General features: G+C 44.8%; 1 protein-coding gene across 2 annotated transcripts in view; it reads right to left on the bottom strand.

Annotated features, from left to right (window-relative positions):
• TFDP2 (transcription factor Dp-2) overlaps nucleotides 1–12,210 on the bottom strand; it is a 112,743-nt gene extending 100,533 nt beyond the window's left edge. The window contains exon 1 of one of the 2 annotated variants that reach the window (XM_063915581.1): nucleotides 12,058–12,210. The gene's annotated coding sequence lies outside the window, so the exon portion shown is untranslated. Of the gene's footprint in view, nucleotides 1–10,721; nucleotides 10,821–12,057 lie in introns of those variants that run through there. The other variant, XM_063915582.1, reaches the window with a different exon arrangement.
• Between the last annotated feature and the right edge of the window lie 1,696 nt (nucleotides 12,211–13,906).

Below are 13,906 nucleotides of genomic sequence, written 5' to 3'. Positions count from 1 at the left end.
AACCTGGTAAGCCAAAGCCCAAAAAAGACTGGTCAGCCAGCTTCCAAGACCGATAAGCCTGCCGTATGACGGGGCGGGCCTCCCCCTGGGGGATCCCAGGGTGGGGGGCCGGCTTCTAGGGTATACCCAGGAATGGCTGAAGACCACTTCAGATGCCTGGGTACGGGAAGTCGTCACTCGAGGTTACGCCATAGCCTTCAAAAACAGACTCCCTCATCGATTTTGCCGAACAGACGTCCCGTTGGACCAGACAAAGGCAAACACTCTACATTCGGTGGTACAGACCCTCCTGGATACAGGAGTCGTAGTACAGATGCCTCTTGCGCAGAGGGGCCGGGGGTACTATTCTCCGCTGTTTCTAGTCCCGAAACCAAATGGGTCATCCCGGCCCATTCTCAACCTCAAGGCATTGAACAAGTTTGTGAGGGTTTCCAAGTTCCGGATGGAAACCCTTCACTCTATAGTTCTGGCCTTGGAACCTGGGGACTATATGGTCTCCCTGGACATACAGGATGCTTAAAGCATATTCCTATAGCAGCGTCACATCAGCAATACCTGAGGTTTGCGATTGGCAACCTCCATTACCAGTTTCGGGCGTTACCTTTTGGTTTAACTACGGCTCCGCAAGTCTTCACCAAAGTTATGGCGGTGATGGCGGTGGTACTCCGCCGTCAAGGGGTCAGGATACTGCCGTATCTGGACGACTTGTTAATCCTGGCAAATTCCCCAGAACTTCTCCTACGTCATCTGGATATGACTGTCCAGTTTCTACAGGCCCACGGGTGGCTCATCAACTGGAAGAAATCCTCCCTGGTCCCTGCTCAGAGCATGGTGCACCTGGGAGCGCTATTGGACACTCACAACCAAAGGTTGTTCTTGTCTCAGGAGAAAGTCCTGAAGCTTCAGGACAGGATTCGTTGCTTCCTTCCTCGTCCGCAAGTGTCGATACATTCGGCGATGCAGGTGCTGGGCCTCATGGTGTCAGCATTCGACATGGTGGAGTATGCTCAATTCCATTCTCGCCCCCTCCAGAAGCTGATTCTAGCCAAGTGGGACGGCCTGCCTCACCAGATCAGGTCTCACATGATCTCATTGACTCTGGAGGTCCGTCTGTCGCTGCTCTGGTGGCTCCAGGACCGACAATTGTGCAGGGACCGTCCATTCTGGATATCCAACTGGGTCCGGTTGACGACAGATACCAGTCTAAGAGGTTGGGGCGCGGTGCTGGAGCAACACTCCCTGCAGAGTCAGTGGACAAAGGAGGAATCCCTCCTCTCGATCAACATTCTGGAATTGCGGGCGGTCTTCAATGTGTTGAACCTGGCCCAGCATTTAATCCAGAAACGTACTGTCCAAGTACAGTCGGACAACGCCACTACAGTGGCTTACATAAATCATCAAGGCGGCACTCGGAGCCGATTGACAATGAAGGAAGTCTCACAGATTCTACATTGGGCGGAACGCCATCTACCGGCCATATCAGCAATATTCATTCCGGGAGTCCTGAATTGGGAAGCGGACTTTCTCAGTCGTCAGGACGTACATGCCGGAGAGTGGGGCCTCCATCCAGAAGTGTTTCAACTCCTAGTGGAAAAAGTGGGGCCTTCCAGACGTAGATCTGATGGCGTCTCGACACAATCACAAGGTTCTGGTCTTCGGAGCAAGGACAAGAGATCCTCAAGCAGGTGTATCTGGTTTCGTTCAAATAATACACATACATGACATTACTTCATTATATAATTTTAAATCATCATGATGTCTGGCGCTTGATATTATTATAATTATGTACTGCATGAAATAAGTGTTGAATCCATCTCTGTGGCATGTCCGTTTAAATGCGCATGTTACCATATATTGCTGTGCTCGCTGCGCGTATTTGCAAGTATAGCGACTCATATGTGTGTAGTTTGTATGTTATTTTTATGTAATATTTTTGACTTCGGTAGCGTTGAACCTGGCCCAGCATTTAATTCAGAACCGTCCTGTTCAAGTACAGTCGGACAACGCCACCACAGTGGCTTACATAAATCATCAAGGCGGCACTCAAAGCCGTTTGGCAATGAAGGAAGCCTCACGGATTCTACAGTGGGCAGAACGCCATCTACCGGCAATAATCGGCAATATTCATTCCGGGAGTCCTGAATTGGGAAGCGGACTTTCTCAGTCGTCAGTACGTGCATGCCGGCGAGTGGGGCCTCCATCCAGAAGTGTTTCAACTCCTCGTGGAAAGGTGGGGTCTTCCAGATGTGGATCTGATGGCGTCTCAACACAATCACAAGGTTCCGGTCTTCAGAGCAAGGACAAGGGATCCTCAAGCAGCATTCGTGGATGCACTGGCGGTGCCGTGGAGGTTTTCGGCTGCCGTACGTGTTCCCTCTGGTGTCACTCCAGCCCAGGGTAATTCGGAAGTTCAAGCAAGAAAAAGGAAATCTGCTTCTCATAGCTCCAGCGTGGCCCAGACGGCACTGGTTCTCAGACCTGCAAGGCCTATCGTCAGAGCGCCCAATTCTACTTCCACAACGCCCAGACCTCCTCGTTCAGGGCCCCTGTGTCTACCAGGACCTAGCCTGGCTGTCTTTGACGGCGTGGCTCTTGAAGCTTCCGTCTTAAGGGCTAAAGGGTTTTCTGAGGCGGTCATTCAAACTATGTTGCGGGCCCGGAAACCGGTTTCGGCTCGGATTTACTATAGGGTCTGGCATTCTTACTTTGTTTGGTGCGCATCTAACTATTATGACGCTTCCAAGTTTAGTATGGCCAAGTTGTTGGCTTTTCTTCAACAGGGCCTGGACTTAGGCTTGCGTCTGGGCTCCCTCAAGGTTCAAATATCTGCCTTGTCGGTGTGGTTTCAGAGAAAAATTGCGACCTTACCTGATGTGCATACCTTTACTCAGGGTGTGTTGCGTATCCAACCTCCCTATGTCCTGCCTGTGACTCCTTGGGACTTGTCGGTGGTTTTGGAGGCATTACGTTTGAACCTCTTGGTTCAGCTGATCTTAAGTGGCTTTCCTTAAGGTGGTGTTTCTGCTGGTTATTGCTTCAGCTAGAAGAGTGTCGGATTTGGGTGCCTTGTCCTGTAGTTCCCCATATCTGATATTTCACCGTGACCGGGCGGTTCTTAGGACTCGTCCCGGATATTTACCTAAGGTGGTTTCTTCGTTCCACCTTAACCAGGAGATTGTGGTTCCGGCACTTGTTTCTCCTGATCTGTCTCCCAAAGAGCGGTCTTTGGATGTGGTACGGGCTCTCCGTATCTATGTGAAGAGAACTGCTTCTATTAGAAAATCTGATTCTCTCTTTGCGCTGTTTGGATTTCACAAACGGGGCTGGCCTGCTCATAAGCAAACTTTGGCCAGATGGATTAGAATGGTGATTGCACATGCTTATGTGAGGGCTGGTCTATCAGCTCCTGCTCACATTACAGCCCATTCTACTCAGTCTGTTGGACCATCTTGGGCGGCCCGCCGTGGTGCGACCCTTGAACAATTGTGCAAGGCGGCTACGTGGTCCTCTGTGAACACGTTCATAAGGTTCTATGCCTTCGATACTGCCGCTTCCCAGGATGCTTCCTTTGGACGCAGGGTTCTTGTGCCCGCTACAGTGGGTCCCCTCCCATAAGGAACTGCTTTAGGACATCCCCAATGTCTATCCTTGTGGAGCCCAGTGTACCCCGCAGCAGAAAATGAGTTTTATGGTAAGAACTTACCTTTGTTAAATCTCTTTCTGCGAGGTACACTGGGCACCTCAAGGCGCCCACCCTGACGCACTTAGCTTCTTTGGGTTGGCATGGCATTAGCCGCTGACACTTCTCCTGTCGTGAGAGTGTGGTGTATGTGGCTACTAACCGTTGTCGTCTCTTTTCCTGCTACTGCATTGGGCTGGTTAACTAAAAACTGAACTCCTGTGCAGGGAGGTGGGGTTATAGACGGAACAGTCAAAGCTTTTCAGCCTGTTGGTGCCTCGGATCAAGATCCTACTCTACACCCCTATGTCTATCCTTGTGGAGCCCAGTGTACCTCGCAGAAAGAGTTTTAACAAAGGTAAGTTCTAAGTTCTTACCATAAAACTCGTTTTTTCACTAAAGACGATGATGCTAATTTAAATTATGCCAATAGTATACCTCACAGCTCTCTATTCATTTATGTTATTGCAGTTATCTATGGCTATAAATTATATATAGATATAATATAATATCTCCTGATGTTATATTCTGATGAAGGGATGTATATCCCCAAAACATTTAATTAACTGCTGCTATTACACATAAGAAGACACTGAGAGCCGCCTTCTGTGTGAGAGAGAATATATATATATATATATATATATATATATATATATATATATATATATATATATATATATATATATATATATATCTCTTTTGTGTAGCCCGGCACTCCACACTAAGCAATTGGGAGGGGGCGTAGCCCCACTGGCGTCACAATTGGGGGAGGTCCAGCCCCCTTGACAGCACTAATGGGTCATGCCCCAGCCATCTGCATCATTAATGGGGGGGGGGGGGGGTGCTCAGCACTTACGGAGGTGATGGGCTTCCCATCCAGTCACTCGGTGGCAGCACAGCAAACTGTTTTAACAGGGTGCCGCTAAAGGGACAGGGCGCATGTTGTCCTTAAAAATCAGCCAGGGCGCGGCACCAGCCTAGCATTTTATATATTTTCACTCCATAAAGGTTATTAATAAACAAGAGTATGGACACTACGGGCCAGATTCAAATGTACCCCCTCCCTCAATCGCGTCCGCCGGCAGATATTTTAATGTTGCTGCTGACAGGCACGACATGTTAATTTCAGCTCCATATCCCCATGGGTGGAGAGCTGAAATGCGGGTAAAGAGATCCGTTTGGGCGCCCAAACGGGTCTATTTATGCTCGTGCCCATTACTTTAGTCGGGTTTAGGTAATGGGCGCGATCAGCACGATAAGTGGGGGCATTTGAATATCTCCCCTTGATCTCCCGTCACTTTAGACGGGAGATCGGCGGTACGATAACATATGAATTGCCCCCCCCAAATGTACACTATAACCATAAGATAAAACAATACTACAGTTATATCACCACATTGCCCATTGAAATGAGACACCAAATCATCACCGTCTCCATATCTTGGTACTTATTACGCCTGCTAGATAATAACCCACCTATTGCACTTGAAAGCTGCCTGAGTGGTAGGTATTGTGGGTGTGTGTGTGTGTGTGTGTGTGTGTGTGTGTGTGTGTGTGTGTGTGTGTGTGTGTGTGGAGGGGGAGGGGGGGTTGCACTAAAACTATATAAAACTTGTCTTACAGCACAGAAGAGCTCTTGCTTTGCTTTGATTTTCAAGTAGCGTCCATACAGCTGTAGGATGTATTGTTTTATACTGATTTGTGTTTACGGATACATACATCTGTTTTTACATAATCCAGATTCCTGAGCTTTGCGTCATCATTTTATAAGAAGCGACCATATTTGTATCATTTATATACTTACTACTGTTCATTGGGATTTATCAACACACAGTGATATACGGAATCCGATTGAATATCATGTTCTAAGGGCAACATATATAGTGCAGAGACTGATTTATTCAATTACCCCCAATATCCCCTTCCCCAGTGAGCTAACAGCCTAATTCCCCTGCATAATCTAATAGTGTGACGGCTCATAGGAGTAATTGAGGGCATTAAGTGGAAGCTTCAAGTTGCACTGCATGAATATCCCACAGCAAACAAAGTTTGATTATATCACTGGCTTATGTGTGACACTACGAGGGAGATTCAGTCGTTTTTGAATCGATGATCGTGCCTTATCCCCAGTCTTAACAGATGGAGCAATATTTAATTGGAGGGGTTTTTTTTTTATTTCCCCCAAATAAACCTGGTTTAGACGCATAAAGTAGCTAAACATGACTAAAATCCTGGTTAGTGCGCCAAAACAGCTGTGTGGGCGGCCAAAACCAGAACTCTTCGCCGACTTCTGCTCACCACCTCTGGAAGCTGCGAGCAGAAATCGTGTTATCATGCCTGTCGGCAGCAACAACTGCAGAGCTGCTGTGGGGTGCACCACATTACCACCAGCAGCAAGAACAGGTGAATCGCCCAAAGATAAACTCCCATCAAAACTTTCACACATTGTGGCAATGCGCACAACCGAGAAATTAGATATGGCAATTTGCGGTCACACATTTATTTCTTTTCTTACAAAGGGCAACTTGGCAGAAGTGCATGAAAAAGTGGGAAATCAGTCTGAACCCCCAAAAAGTGGCAACTAAGATAGCAGGGCAGTATAGAAGGCTGTAAAATGGCATAAGGGAAGTACTGGAAGGTTTTAAGAGGTGTCAAATGATGGTTGATTTATATAATAATGTTGGAAAAAATGTCAGCCAGGAAGTGTTTTTCAGCAAATTCAAAAATGTCTAGAAAAGTGGGATTTATTTCAGTGTTTTTATAAAAGTTTGTATCATGTCCTAAAAAAATAAACACTTTTCGCTCCAATCTGCAAGTACAAAATTCCTTCACCAATGCACATTATTTACACCTCTACATACACTTTTTCTTTTAAATCCCATACTGTACTCCTAACTGTCCCGATTTCTGGACAGGCTCGGCATTCCCCAAGAGCCCATGCCCCCTAATTTTGATCGCAAGCCTTCGTTGCGCGCAGTTTGTCCCGACCTGAGCACCAAAAGTTAGAAGGTATGAAATCTCTCTTTGCTTATAAAAGGTAGTACACACGCAAATGACTTTTGTAAACATGGCAAAACGAAATCAGTAGATGTGTCCTCTTACTCCATGCGCTACAAGTTGCGTTATACATAACACGTGAGTGCCGTGTGACCTGGTAGCGCCAAGCTTCTTTTTTTGTCCTTTCCCATGAAAATGCATCTTAGTCGCAAAGTAATGCAATATGACACACAAGCCGTTCCTGCTGATTAAAATGATATGCAGCATGCATATATTCTGTGTGTGACTGCAACTGCATACAAAATGCTATGCTACAGTGTTTTCTGGGAAAACAATGTAACATGGCATTTCGGATGCAGATACAGTCGTAATCACACACAGAATATAGACATGCTGCATATCATCCCGCCACCCAATGGTGCAACTTCAAGGGCTGTTTAGCATGACTGCAGCAAGGATATAAAAGGGCACATCTGTAATTGAACAAGTACAGAAGCGTCTTGCAAAGAACATTAAAAAAACTGCATAAGATACAACACTAACACGATCATGAGCATGTCAAAAGGGATGTCCCACATCATTTAACCTTCAAAATTAAATTTTTTATTGGACAAATTATGCTATTTATATCCCCCCAAGTGCATTATTTCTCACTGGGAGGGGTGTAATCATTTGCTCAAAAGGGGGGAGGGGACGATTAAATTGTGCCTCGCGCCCCCTGCTGGCCACCTATCAGAGCAATTCAATTGTTGCACTGATCAGGCACCTATTAGCCAAGGCAGTTACATTTTTTTCTCTCAGCCTCCCGGTTTTGAGAAAAAAAAAAAAAGTGAAATGTGAGAAGTCCATAGTTTGGGCATCTAAAGCACCCAATCCTTGACTTTAGATGCCCATAGAGATTTTTAAACGGGTTTAGCCACTTTGTGTGGCTAAACCTGGTGCTTTCAGCCGTGTTAAATGCAAATGAAAAACTGATCAGAGCAACAACTGAATTGCTTTGATAGATGTCCATTACTATAGGCAGTCAGCAAGGGGCGCGCAGCGCAATTGAAGTCCCCCACATGAGGTGCACTGAAAGACAGATTTGCTGGGAAAATGCTAATTGAATTGCAATTCACTCCTAATTGTACTGACCCCTACATTGTGGTTGCAATGTATGTCCCTATCTACTTCACTATGACATACAATTGTATCACAACCACCTTCTAATGCCTACCATCATTTTTATACCAAACCGTGCGGGTTGCCATGGAGACATCTGATTATATATCTATTGTCCATAAAATAGAATGATGGATACTTAGCAAGAAAAGATAACGCTTAATGAAAATGTATAATCTTCCTGCAGAAGTGCGCCTAAACCGCATTTCCTGAAATGCTGCTAATTCCTGCACACCATCCAAACATAGGCTTTCATATAACATTCAGGGCTCATATTTGAGTTAAGGAATTATGCACCGAAAAAGGATCTTAAGACTCATGGGGGTCGATTCTATTCGGCAACTTAAGAATAGCGCCGGGAATTAGCTCCCGACGCTATTCAATTCAGCTCCAGTTAAGTCGGCGATGTCCCGTTCTCGACGACTTAACAGGTAGTTTTGTCGGGAGAACGGGCATTCTCCGACTTAACTACCCGTGGCGATGCTGATTCACGACAGAATCAGCCTCGCGCCGGCCGCGAGGCAGCACTTTTGTCGGGTTTCTTCTCTCATCCCCCGGGGATGAGAGAAGAATTCCCGACAATTGCGGGTCACTAGCAGCTGAATTGAATAGCGTCGGGAGCTAATTCCCGGCGCTATTCTTAAGTTGCCGAATAGAATCGACCCCATGTATGAGTGATGCGTCTGACAAATATTACTGACCAGTAATTAGAAGTAAGCGTGCAAATTTGTGTCATGACAATCTGGGCACAGGGTGGCAACGCTTTATTTTATATGGAAGGCATTTACTATAACGTACACATCAGGTCCCACTGCCACATGCACATAAACAGGAGCCATTTTCTCTTTACAGGGTGATACGATTTTTCCAAAAAAGTTAATCAATTATATGGGAATTGTCTCCAGGTTAGATAAAAAGGTAATAATGATTGGGAAAATGTGCAAATTACAGGCGATCTACAGATGTATATATCAAACAATAAGCACCTGTGAAACTATAATGTGCAGACATGCCTATAACGGATAATTATGGTACAGATTATAGAGCAGGGTGTGAGGAAAGAGCTACAAGGTTGGAGGCACCAGCGCCTAGTAACCATCTCCACTAACTGAATGCCTCACATAGTTGGCACAAACGTGGCCGAATGGATTTTTCGGCCTTTCAGCACTCCACTTTGTTATTTTATACTGTTGGCCCCTAGGTGGAGTTTCACAACAAGTGGCCAGTCTCAGCATAAGCATTACTGAGAACTGTTCCCAGGTCCCTGCTGCATGGCACATCGTGGTCAGACGATAGAACAACGTGCTGTTACTAGCTGTCTGGCATATAGGGTAATAAAAACATTTGGGGGCAGAAATAAACCCGAAAGTCCAATTAGTCCTTTCATGTGTATTTTTATTTTATGTCTGTTTTTATTTTATGTTTTTCAAACCTAATTCTTAACAGTAGATGTTTCTTTGACCCATGTGTCGCTCTGTGAGCGACATCGTCTAATGTTTCTCCCTCCCGGGCCGGCCGGTCGGCGGCCGCCTGTACACACTGAGCGATATGACCGCTCAATATTGCTCAGTGACGTCACGCCTCCGCCAGCCCTGCATGAAGGTCGTGGACGGCAGTCCACATCCTTCATGCATGCCCTACCGACAGCGACGATCGTTGCCGACCTGTGGGGCCGCGCATCGGTCGTCGCTGGCGGCATACACACTTGACGATAAAATGAGCAACGTCGCTCAAGGAGGGGGAAAATGAGCGACGTCGCTCATTTTATCGTTAAGTGTGTATGCACCTTTATACTGCATGAGTGTCCACCAAAACGGCTAGGAGACTACTCCACGCCCTCTCTGTAAATAATTCCTCCTTATCTTAATTAATTAATTAGCTACTCTGCCCCTTCTCTGCTGTAAACTATATGTATGGTGAGATCTATATGCAGCCCATATACCATTGTAGAAGCCCTTGTCCAACAGGCCACATGACACTTCCTTCACAGACAGGAACTCGATGCTGCTGCTCCATTCTGATTTATTCACGTTGACACCATTATACACCTGTAGCAGAAGGCGGTTTCAGATGTCTCTGTTCTTCACAGAAATAGGTCACGTGACATCACACCAGATTTATTGTGTTCATGTCACACACCTATGTGGTCTAAACCAACCCTCCTTATTTATCAAAGGGACCATTCACACAAGACATCTTTTGTATTATATGTGTTGGGTTCTCCCACCCTTACACAATATGCTATACGTGGTACTTTCTAACTATTTACTATTAATTACTAATTGTGGATGAGTAATGAAACTGCAGATGGAGAATGGGTACAATAAAGCAAACTTTATGTGCCACAGTAATATCTATATCACATTATTATGACCACCTCCCACATTTGGTGTCGGCAGCGCATAGCCCATGAAGTACGTCCCGGTGGGTATATAAGGTGTGCGATAGGCCGTCAGCACACATATCACTCGTTACGGTCATGGGTAAAAGGGGCGATTTATCCAAGCTACAATAAGGGATGATTATCGGCTTTTGGACCAGTGTGCGGGATTTCTGAAACAGCGCAGTTTGTGAACTGTCCGTGTGCTGCTGTGGTGTGTATCGTGACTGGACAAATGGCACCATTGCGAATAACCGACGTGGAAACTGCAGAGCACCATGTGCATTGATGTGAGATGTGAACATCGGCTAAGAAAGTGTGTGAGGGCCGACCGACACCCTACAGTGGAGCAGCTTACAGTCAAAATGGGGCACTGAAGCGGTTACTCTGGCTATTAGCTGGTGGTCATAATAATGTGACCCGATCATGTATATTATATAATAGGTAGATATACACATTATATATCATTCACATTCTTGTAACCCACTCTTTAGTGGTTCCAACCTTCATTAATGGTCCTGCAGACGATACCTCCCCCAATTAGTGCAGGGAGCAATGTGTTGCAGTGATATAAGTGTTCCTGAAGACCGGTGGAATGTCCCCTCCTCTCTGGGAGCAGACAATGCTGTCCCCTTCATTAGCATACAGCTGACACTTGGCTCCTTTCACAGTGACTGTCCCACTGAGCTGCATGTGGTCCCCAGAGACGGCCTGACCCAGGAAGCAGGCTGCACAGAACAAATGGGCACCCTGCCCCCCCACTTAACCTTTTCACTGCCAGTTCTTTCTGGAAGTTAAAGGGTTAAAATAATAAAACGTTTGTATACTAGTGCATAAAGTAAAACAATTTCATGGCAAAAATCCTAAAACAAATAAATAAGAAAAATTCTATATACATTAATTTTTTTAATCAGGGTAATGAATTACAGGTAACTTTCCATGCAGCAAAGCATTCAGCACATTCCCTACATTTGCTCTCTCCCACACACAGTAACACCGCCTTTGTAGTCTCACAGGACACCAAGGTAGATGCAGATAAGTCATTAGGGAATGAAATGAAAGTAACCAAGGCCTGCAAAAAGGAGAGGAATGAGTGCTTAATTCCCATTATCATACCTCCTCCACTAAGATGCTATCTCCCCCTGCCATAAGCCTACACACAGGGTACAATTCAAACAAATCTAAAACATGCCGATATGGGCTACAAACTGCAACATAAAACAATGTATTTAAATACTTGCCATTAATTATATATATATATATATATATATATATATATATATATATATATATATACATACATACATACATACATACATACATACACACACACACACACACACACACACACACACACACACACAGCATTGTGATGGTTTCAGAACTTTTTTCAAACTACATTGCATGCTGAGATTAACGTTTATGAACATGTTCTATTGTACAAACATGTTATTTCAGTGCATATTAATATGACTTGAAAAGTTTTGTATACAAAACAGCCCACAGGAGCACAATATGCTCACACATTTCCAGACTGATGTAACCAAAAACCCAGTTTGATCAGAAAACCCCTCAGTGCACAGTCATGTTTGCACAGAAATAAGGAGGTAGTTAACCCCACAGAGAACAGTGCAAAATACAAGAACATTACAATGTGAAACTGTCCATGACTTAAATATTTAATAAATAAAACAGTGAACCACCCTCCCCCTACTCTGGAGCATGCTGCAGGAAATTAGTGCATTGTGCTGGATCAGAGCCTGGAAATGATCAGAGGATGGGGGGCTGGGGAGAGGGTGTGCGGGGGAGATTCGAGGGTGACCCCCATGCAGACACTTACCTGGCTACAGGACACGACTGGCTCACTATCACAGCTCAGTACTAGACCCACTCTTTGTTACCATACCCTGAAAACTTGAAAATGAGGCAGGCATGAGCAGCAGAGCGCAGAGCTCATCCATTCAGCAGTCAGAGATCTGGTCTGTGGTTGGCAGCTGCTTAAACATTCCATATACACAGTGACTACAATATTAGCCGACGCTTTGGATGATTATATTAATTTTGACTGCTGCAAGATGATCTACTCTGCACAGCCTGTTTATTTCCTTGGCTTCTTTTTTTTTTCTTTCTTTTTTTCCCCTTCTTTTTCACCCTAGGTATATCATTAGCAATTGTGTGTTTGTGATTATTATTTGTTTATTTTTTAGTGGAAAAAAAGGTGATTGCTATACAATTGCACTATAATTTCATTATCCAGTTAGTAACAAGGATGATATGAGTGCTGGCAAATGGGCAACACGCGGCCTTTCGAGTCCTCACTTGCATGCATCCCCCAGCTCCCTCCTGCTTGTTGCCATATAATTTGTTATAATCTTGTATTGTTTATTTCAAAGACCTGCTGATATGATTATTACATATGATAGATTATTACATTTATGTGCCTCTTGCATTGATAAAATGTAATAATGTAATGGGACTAAAGGCCCATACGCACTGGGTGATTTTGAGCTGAAAGCAGGTCACTTTTGGTGTGTTGAGCTGCTTTCAGCTCAAAACCGCCCAGTGTGTATGAACAAGCGATGAGGGGTGAGCGATGATGCTCGCTCCCACTTCATCGCTGGCGGCCGCCGTTCATCTACTGATATTACCAGTAGATGAACGGCGGGGTGAGCGGCTTTCCATAGCGTCCTGCTATGGAAAGCTGCTCACCCACGCTGACATCGCTGGGCAGGTGGGAAAAGTGCTCGGTGTGTATGCACTGAGCGCTTTTCAGCCCAGCGATGTCAGCGATCATCGCTGTGCATACACGCTGGGCAAAAACGACCAGTATGTTGCCTATCACTGGTCTAAACCTAATAACAGATAGTTACAGAAAGCATTTGTTGCCTTCTATGGGGAAATGCTCACGGGGTTCAGTCTTCCAGAACACTTTAGCGCTTGTGCTTTTAGTCAATAAATAACTACATTCACTGAACATTAAGGCCGATATTCAATTAGCCCGTTAATTTTTCTCCTGAAAAAAAATCAAACATGCTGATAGCGTGATTTTTGACTGATGGTCATTATAGGGTTATTCAATTAAAGCCTGTTTTTTTTCAGGAGAAAAATGTCCCGTTATCATTCAATAACACATGGGATCTGGGATAAGTATCTGGATCCATGTGTTATCGTCACCCCAAGGACTGCTTACCGGGGATTACCGGTATGCTTCGGGTGTCGGTTGCAACCAAAGCAATAGCCGCCGGTGAATCAGTTAGCTGCGGTAAATTACTGAAGCTAATTGAATACTGATCTAAATTGATGTCTAAATTGATCAATAAGCTCATGTATTCTAATACATCTGTCTAATGACATTATTTGTGTGTAATTATTGTTTTCTGTTGAAATGCGATTGCAATGTGTGTACATTAATTCTAAAACCTAGGAATTAATTGGTGCGTGTATGGCCTGCCTAAGGAGCTGTGTGTGGTTTATAGGACATTGCATAAATATCCGGATGCATAATTTTTTTTATTATATATATTTTATTTTTTATTTTACTTGCTTATTTCTTACATTGGCCTATAGGTTCTCAAACGCAGTCCTCAGGACCCCAAACATCAGGATCAAGGTCAGCAAATGTCTGCATTGGGTGAGTCAGTATTGCATGTTTCATTTCCACGTCCACGCCAGTATCGCACTAGGCGTGA

Source organism: Pseudophryne corroboree, chromosome 4 (assembly GCF_028390025.1).
Source record: "Pseudophryne corroboree isolate aPseCor3 chromosome 4, aPseCor3.hap2, whole genome shotgun sequence".
Taxonomy (NCBI): domain Eukaryota; kingdom Metazoa; phylum Chordata; class Amphibia; order Anura; family Myobatrachidae; genus Pseudophryne; species Pseudophryne corroboree.
The sequence above is the reverse complement of the archived record's forward strand: the minus strand, read 5'-3'. Positions and strand labels throughout refer to the sequence as shown.